A 7,940-nucleotide genomic window follows, 5' to 3' on the forward strand; every position below is an offset into this window, starting at 1 on the left:
GAGGCAGAGGCAGAATGGGATTTTCCTGATTTTCCTGAGAACCAGTGGTCAATTTGCCTCATGCCTGTACCATCAGAAATCCCTGCCCTTTTATGCAACATTTGATGGCCATTTGCCATGGAGCAGAAAGGGCAAAGACCTTCAGACATTTCCAGGTGCAAGTGCACCACTGGTCTATAGTTCATTTTATATGTTGCCTGTGCAATATTAGGGATTCCTATGTTAGCATAAGTAATGAAACACATGCATTTTGGTTTTAACCAGACCTGCTTAATTTTAAAAGCAGCAAGTGATTTTTTTTTTGCCACTGTATTTGTTTCAACTCAATTGTTGAGTTTAGACAATTCAATTAGCTATTACAGCACTGAGGATAGATTTTTTTTTTTAAGATTTGGCCTATCAAATGAAAGTCAGTAATCATGCCTAAGTGTTGTACATAAAATAGGAATCTCTCACTGAAATCTAGTACCTGGATTTGTCAGAGGGAAAAAAAAACAGTATGTAAATTAGGTACAAATTTTGATCAATCTGAAAATTGTTATTCACTAGGAAATTCTTCTAGACTGTGAAATATTTAATAAAAAACTATAAATTCAGAATTAAGATAATTTGGAAACAAATATAACTTGTTTAACTAAACAAAATAATATATAAAAGTAAAATGTAATATCAGTATGTATACAATATTTCCTTATAAAAAATCTCTTTTGGATACAGAAGATGTCACACATAGACAGCAGTTTTTGTAAATGCATAGTATTATATATATATATAATCAATGTGTAAGGAAAGTCTGAAAGATATTAAATAACTTTTCTATAGAGGCACAGAAAGTCAAGGACAGGAAAAAGAATAGCTCTCTGTACACAAAGCACATTTCCTTGGAATGCATTACTACTGTTTTATTTCCGAATTTGTAGAGGTGGAGCTGTAAATAAAGTCACCAATGAGGGCTGATCTTCAGTCATGTGCAGTGATCACTAATATTAATTAGACTAATGTGAGTTGACCCAAAAAATCCCTGGATGAATGAAAACATTGGAGGGAACCCCTTCAGGAGACTGGATGAGTTTGAAACAAAACTTTCCAGAAATTATGTTTTATTTAACAGGAAATGTCCAGTCAGTAGGAAATAGCACAAGAGACAAGTGAGGAAGATTTGCTGTACTATGTAGTTTTCTTTGCAATTTTACCAAAGTTTATTACTTCACAGGTCTAAAATTGCCTGCTCCTTCCTTCAAATGCTAAACATAATGTTTTCTCTACATGTGGCTGCTGCACTGACTACCAGATCTTGGTTCTGATCTCTATAAATTCATCTTATTCTCTTTGGCCAACTACAATGGAAGTACTAGTAAAAGGGGAATTATTTGTTTCTGGAGGGACATGCCCACTTTCACATCATTTATTCAAGCCCTCTTTTACAAGACTTATTCAACAACTTCTTTACTGTGCCCTTACGAAACAATTATCCCTGAAGGGCAGGGTAAAAAAGAAAAAAAGTCTTCTCTCCTTGTGCTTTGCCCTCTGGTTCTGAGCTGCTTTCATTTAGAGATGCTCTGCCAGATATTGCCACGCGCAGAACTCCGGCGTTTCATCTTGTTTTATGACACTCGTGAATTTTGCCTAAGTCTCTAACTCAACAATATTTTTTTTTCTTTCTGCTTCACACTGCAAATTTATCTCTAACTTAAAAGTTTTCTCTCATCTCAGATCTCTTTCAAAACTCTGCATTTCAGGCTCTTTTTACCTTCCTCCCTTTGCTACTCAACATTAATTATTTTTTCTCTGGTGGGATTAGCTTGCAATTTTCTAGGCTAAACAGAATTTTGCTTTAAGCCCAGATTCGTAACCTATTCAGGTCCCCTTGCATTATTTCACTGGGGTTGATAACCTTTACTGATTCTAGCACCATCTGCAACTTTCATTAGTATTCTGTTAGCTCTTTTCCCCCGGACCAAAATGAAGACATTAGGGCCTGACCTGACTCCTGCAGTATCTGCTAGATACCTCCCAGCAACTTTCAACTTTGTTTTTCACTACCAATCATTTAGAACCCTGTAGACAGATTTCAATGTAAGTGACAAGAAAAAGATGAGTGGGTGGAGAAACAAACAGTGAAGGCCTTGACTCCGTGTAAGGCCTGCCCAGCAATAACAAAGACACCCTTGAATTATCAACACTATTTCCAGCACAAATCCAAATCATATCCCTATTCCAGCTACTATGAAGAAACTAATTCTACCTCAGCCAAACTCAACACAGTTCTTATGAAATTCCTCTGAAATATCATACAGTCCTTCTTATTTACAGTATCTGTAAATATTGTTTTAGTAGATAACAACAGTTGAAGGCTTGTTTGCCTTTTTTTGTTGGAGAATGAGGTTTGGGAGTATTTGGACTTCCATCTTTGAAAAAACTTCAGTTAGAAGGGGGTTGCTGAATGCTTCTTGAGGAACTGGGCCTTCTTCCAGGAATCAGGGTAAGAAAGTGCCAGTGGTCCATGCTCTATTGTCCTTTGGCCGCCCATGAAAAGTCTCAATTGCTCTGACAGGAGAAGGAGAAGGCATAGAGGGAGTAACTGAGCTATGGTAGATTGTAATGTGAAATCCACAAAGGAATCCCCAAAATTTCCACAAGTCTTTTCAGTGGTCCTGTGCTCCTGTGGATCTGTGCATTCTTCAAAATTATTGGTAGGCCCAACTCTCCCATTTTAGGGAGTTTATAGACGCTCACACACTAAGGGTATGCACACATTTCCCTTACACCAGGGACAAATCCCAGGCAGGGTGGATTACCTACAGCTCTGTATCAGACCAGCATGTTCTGGAAGCTTCCTGATGCTGAAGGTGACCTTCCATCTTTCTAGAAATCTCTTGCTTCTCAGCACATCCTCATGTTGTACTTTCAGGACACTGCAGCAAGATGGAATGGCTCAGGGATGCTTTCAGTCCACGTGTCCCACATGTAAAACTAATTTGGAAATGGTACAAGGCCATCTGTACCATCTTGGGCTGGAATGTTCAGGTTTCTGTCACAGAGAAGCTTAGCCTCAGTCTTTACCACAGCCTAGTCTGGCTTTGTGATTTCAGATGTTTAAGTCAGTGTGAAACAAGAAGTTTCCATCTCAAAACAGAGCTTTGATCTGAAAGGTGTTTTGGTGCTCTGGTTGGGTACAGGGAGGGCTAATAGACCATGGCATCAGCCTGCTGCTGAGAACTCCTCTTCATGCTCCTCATAATTCCAGACCAGTTGGACCATGCTGCTCCTCAAGAGCAGCTTTAGTGGGAACGAGATAATAAATGCTAAACCCACTGTCTAATGGATGTTATCTCACTGATACCTGGGCAGGAATACAAGCTCAGAATCACTGTGGCATCAACTTCAGCCTTGCAGTGTGCAAAAAGTCAGAGTGCAGGTTGCCCTTGCAGAGATGGAGAAAGCAGATAATCTACTGAGAAACTTCCCTCTGTCACAGGCTGCTTGGCTAATAGTCAGGATTGCTTTTTAATGTCACTTTTTAATTTTGGGATGTGTACCTGGTGGCTGTACAGACTAAAGAAATAGAGTGGTGTCTGCATAGCTGTAGATGTTGCAGTAGGAGGCTTCTTCTCCTGTCTCATGCAGGGACACCATTGATCCATGATTTGGCTTGATGGACCTGTGAGGCAGCTGCTCACTGAGCCACGTGGTGAAGTTCAGTGTCCTGGTATCCCAAACGTGGGTCTGTGTGCTTCAGAGCCATCCTGCATAACTGAGGAAAGTGTCTTTGCTGCAGGAGGAGCCTTGAGATGCTTCTAGGTTACCCAGGGGTGTAAGTGAGGAGCTGCTGTCCTTTGAGTGCTGGCTGAGGAAAGAGCAGGATCACTGTTCACAGCCCCTGTGAGTGAGGGCAGCAATGGAGCTCCTCCTAGAAAATGGAAATATTTTCTTATGCGTGTCAGAAATACTGTATGGGATACACAATGAGGCACATGCTTTCTCCTGCTCAGAACAGACTCATATCCTAAATCCCACCTCTCCCCTTCCAATGGAAAAAGTCAGAAGGAATCTCCCTACTCAAACTATGAATTTCATACTCTTGTTTCCCTGGCTGCAAGTGAACTCCAAGTCAAAGGCTTGTAGGGTGTTCCTGTCTTGGGTTGGCCCCTTTAGAGATTGCCATTCAAAATGAAGCCAAATCAAGCCTTACACTAATAGTTTAGAGACTTTGTACCAAGAGGAAAACCCAAATGCAGAAAAATCCCTCTGCAATATTAACTAACCATAGCACTGACGGATCTCTACGGATCTCTCTCAGTGAAATATAGAATTGTTACCTATACTATCAGTAGTTTTATAAATATTAATTAGAAAAAGGTGGTGAAGTCCACAAATTTCCTTAAATAACGACAGTGAGTGGTTTGTTTAAAACAGAACTTATTATAAGGTGGGCTGAACAATCTGTCGTTAATATACCATTTAACCTATTTATTATATTTTCTAAATTAAATTAAAACACTTATTTTCACAATTTCCACTTTTAAATTTCTCACTTTAAACTCTCACTATGACTTATTTCTGGATGTATAAATAAGTCTCTTCTGAAGACTCAAGGATACTGAGAACAAATGTGATGTGTTTTAGCAACAAGTTCTTCACCAGCAAAAATAATCTGCAACATTTGTGGTGAGAGCAGCTTGGTTGGTGCAGGAGCAGAGGAGGGACACAACAATCATCAGGCTGGAGCATCTCTCCTGTGAGGAAAAGCTGAAAAAGCTGGGGTTGCTCAGCCTGGAGAAGAGAAAGTTCCAGAAGACTTTATTGTAGACTTTCAGCACATCAAGGGGGTTTGTATGAGAGAGGGTGACAAATCTTTTAGCAAGGCCTGTGGTGAAAAGAGAAGGGATAATGGCATTAAATGAAAAGAAGTTAGATTCAGACTAGATATAAGGAAGAAATTGTTTACAATGAGTGAGTAACAGAGGCACAGGACACCCACAGAAGCTGCTCCATCCCTGGAAGTGTCCAGGGCTCTGAGGAACTGGGATAGTGGAGGGTTTCCCTTTAATGTTCACTTCCAACCCCAATTATTCTGTGATTTTATGACAATATAGCCCATTACCTCTAAAATGGAGCTCTTACAGTAATGTGGGTTTTCTTTTGAAAATAATCAATTTGATCAGTTTCCAAAAATCCACAGTTTTAAGAGACTCTACTAGTTCTTTTCCCAGGAATCTATCTCTAAACATGCCGAAGCTAAATTTATCACCACTGTAACCCAGTGTGACTGGGGAATTACACTGGAGGGTGATCAGGGTTCTGTGCATTTAACAACATTTCAGGAAGCTACAGTTTGGAGAGGCAGCCCTGGGGTTTTGTTTTTTTTCATGTCAGTCTTTTCTTTTTTTTTTTTTAATTCTCTCTCTTCTTTACATTGTGGAAATGATGAGGAAATTGCTTCTGTGCTATTATGCAAAACCTTATTTGTCAATCTCTTCAAAAAATCAGGAAATATTTGAGAAAGCTGGGGAGGAAGTTCATAGCAGCTTTAGCTAATCTGCAGAAAATCCGGCCTACATGACTCCTGTGTCACTGCTGCTCCTTTCATCTATTCTTTATAAGGAATCTATTGAACTTTAATTAATATGAAAAATTCAGGTTTTCATCTGATTTAAATGTGACTGACTTCATGCTGCTACTAAAAGTGGAACAAAGTCCAAGCGTGGTGAAAACAATGCTGAATATCTGGATTCAGGAGAGAATCTCAGAGCCCACAGAAAGTGTAATCTTACAGATCTGTAATGCTGTGTAACAGATAAGTAGAGGAATGCCAGAAAGTCATTTATATAGATCTCTGTGATAAGGATAAGAGAGTGACACATGAAATATCTATATTATCCTTAGCCTGGAAAGTTTTCTGAAAGCTAATCTTGCTCTTTCTAGTCAGGTTGCAGCTTGTTGGAGGCCAGGATATGAATTAATGCTGTCTGAGTTCAAAATAGACAAGAGACATTCCATGGAATACAATGAAATGCCTCTATCCTCTTTTGAGGATGAGCAGCATGGGGACTCTTTAGGGTGTGAGATGTAGGAAGAATAAAATGCTGGTGCCTGCATTTCAAAGTGCTGCAGAATCTATATTTTGATTTAACCTGCTTGCAAAGCAAACCCCAAAATCTGGAGTTAGATACATAAGCCATGTAACAATCAGACTGATCCACAGGAAAATACCGAACAATAGAATGATCTCTTTAGAAATTAGATATTTTAATCAGGCCTGCAGTCATGTGTGTCTCCACAGAGATCCTGCTTGAAAATCAGACCTGATAAATGCTGTCCTGTTTTTTTTTTTTTTTGTCTACATGGATAAGCACCTCAGATTTTATTCCCTCTCCAACCTGTAGAGATTTGAATTGTCATTTAAAAGTGATGTCTTTCGAAAGTGTTCAACAACAGAAAAAATACACCCAAAACTCTCATGAGGATGACATCTCCAAGTGAGATTTAATGTGGAACTCTGGAGGCACAGCTCCCCCAGCTCTCACACCCCATGTGGGGCAGGACTGTCACCTCACAGGAAGTCCTGGCTGCTGTGGAGGCACAGCTGGAATGATGTTAATTTGGATTTCATCCATCCAGGAGAGCCACCCACCTCCAGACTGCAATGGAGAGAGAAACACCTGCATCCAAAGGCAGAATTATTTGCTTGGATACCTGTTGGTTTCTTCCTGTATTAAGTTCCACATATCTTTTTTCTTCAAGGCTAGCTGCTGTTATGGATGGCTGAAGCCAGGGAGAAATGTGTGGAAAAATAAGTGTAAAAGCAATAAATAAAGACTGGTGCTTAAAGTGAGTAACTAAAATCTACCTCTAAGCATTCCTTGAACTCCACAGGTGTGTATAATTTTGTGGAAAGAGAGAAGTGCTAAGATCAGATGAACTGAATCCTCAAAGTGCATTTCTCTCTATTGACTGGATGAACCTCTGGAGTGATTTACATGGCTTAGTACTGGACTTGGCACTGCTGGGTCAATGCTTGAACTTAATGACCTTCAAAGTTGTATCCAACCTAAAAATTCAATTATTCTAATTTGTCTTGTGGTATTAGTGGTGGCTCCTATAGCACTGTGATAGCTCCTTCTTGAGCTGCAGGATCTGTTTCCTTGAAATAGAGCAGGGGGGAAAAAAAGGAGAAAAAGGTTTATTTTCTTGATCTTCTTGCTAAATTCTTCAGTCATATTAGGAGTCATTAAAGCAACATCCTCAGCCTATTTACCATACAAAGAGGTAATACTTGATATACATTTTTAGGTCCACCATTAATATTTTCTAGACAAACAATATCCCTTCAGCAGGCTGTGAGCATATTTTAAGCAAAGTACCTTTTGGTATCTGCAAAGTGCTTTCCTAGACCTTTAGTGATTGAAACAAGGCTGAAACCTTCTCCCAGAGCCCTCAGATTTCAGCAGGGAGGGAAAGGTTAATAATGCTCACCTAAAGCTAATGCTCAGCTTTAGTCCAGTATCATGCTAAAGCCGGGAGATTTTTGGACTCAGCAATTCATTCTCTGATTGCCCACTTGGAGCAAAATGTTATGAGGCATTGGCCTTTCTTTTTGTAGCAAAATCAACATTAAAATTCCCTCCCTGAGTTTCACCAAGAATTCTAAAAAAAAATAGCCTCATGTTAAATTAAAACTATAGGAATATATATATTATAATTGTGGCACCTTACAGGATGGCAAGTAGAATAATGAAAACCTTGGTGTTACTGAGCAGTTTCAGGAAAATTTTTCAGCACACAAAGGTTTTAAGTCTAAATATTTGATAAGAAAGCATCAGTGTTTCAGGGTTTAACATACTTAATTAATCCTTGCCATTTTTTCAAATATTATTTTACATGTTTTAAATATTGTCCTGTCCATATTTTGAAATAATTCTCATTATTTTGCAACATTT

The sequence above is a fragment of the Ammospiza caudacuta genome, chromosome 5, assembly GCF_027887145.1.
Source record: "Ammospiza caudacuta isolate bAmmCau1 chromosome 5, bAmmCau1.pri, whole genome shotgun sequence".
NCBI lineage: Eukaryota > Metazoa > Chordata > Aves > Passeriformes > Passerellidae > Ammospiza > Ammospiza caudacuta.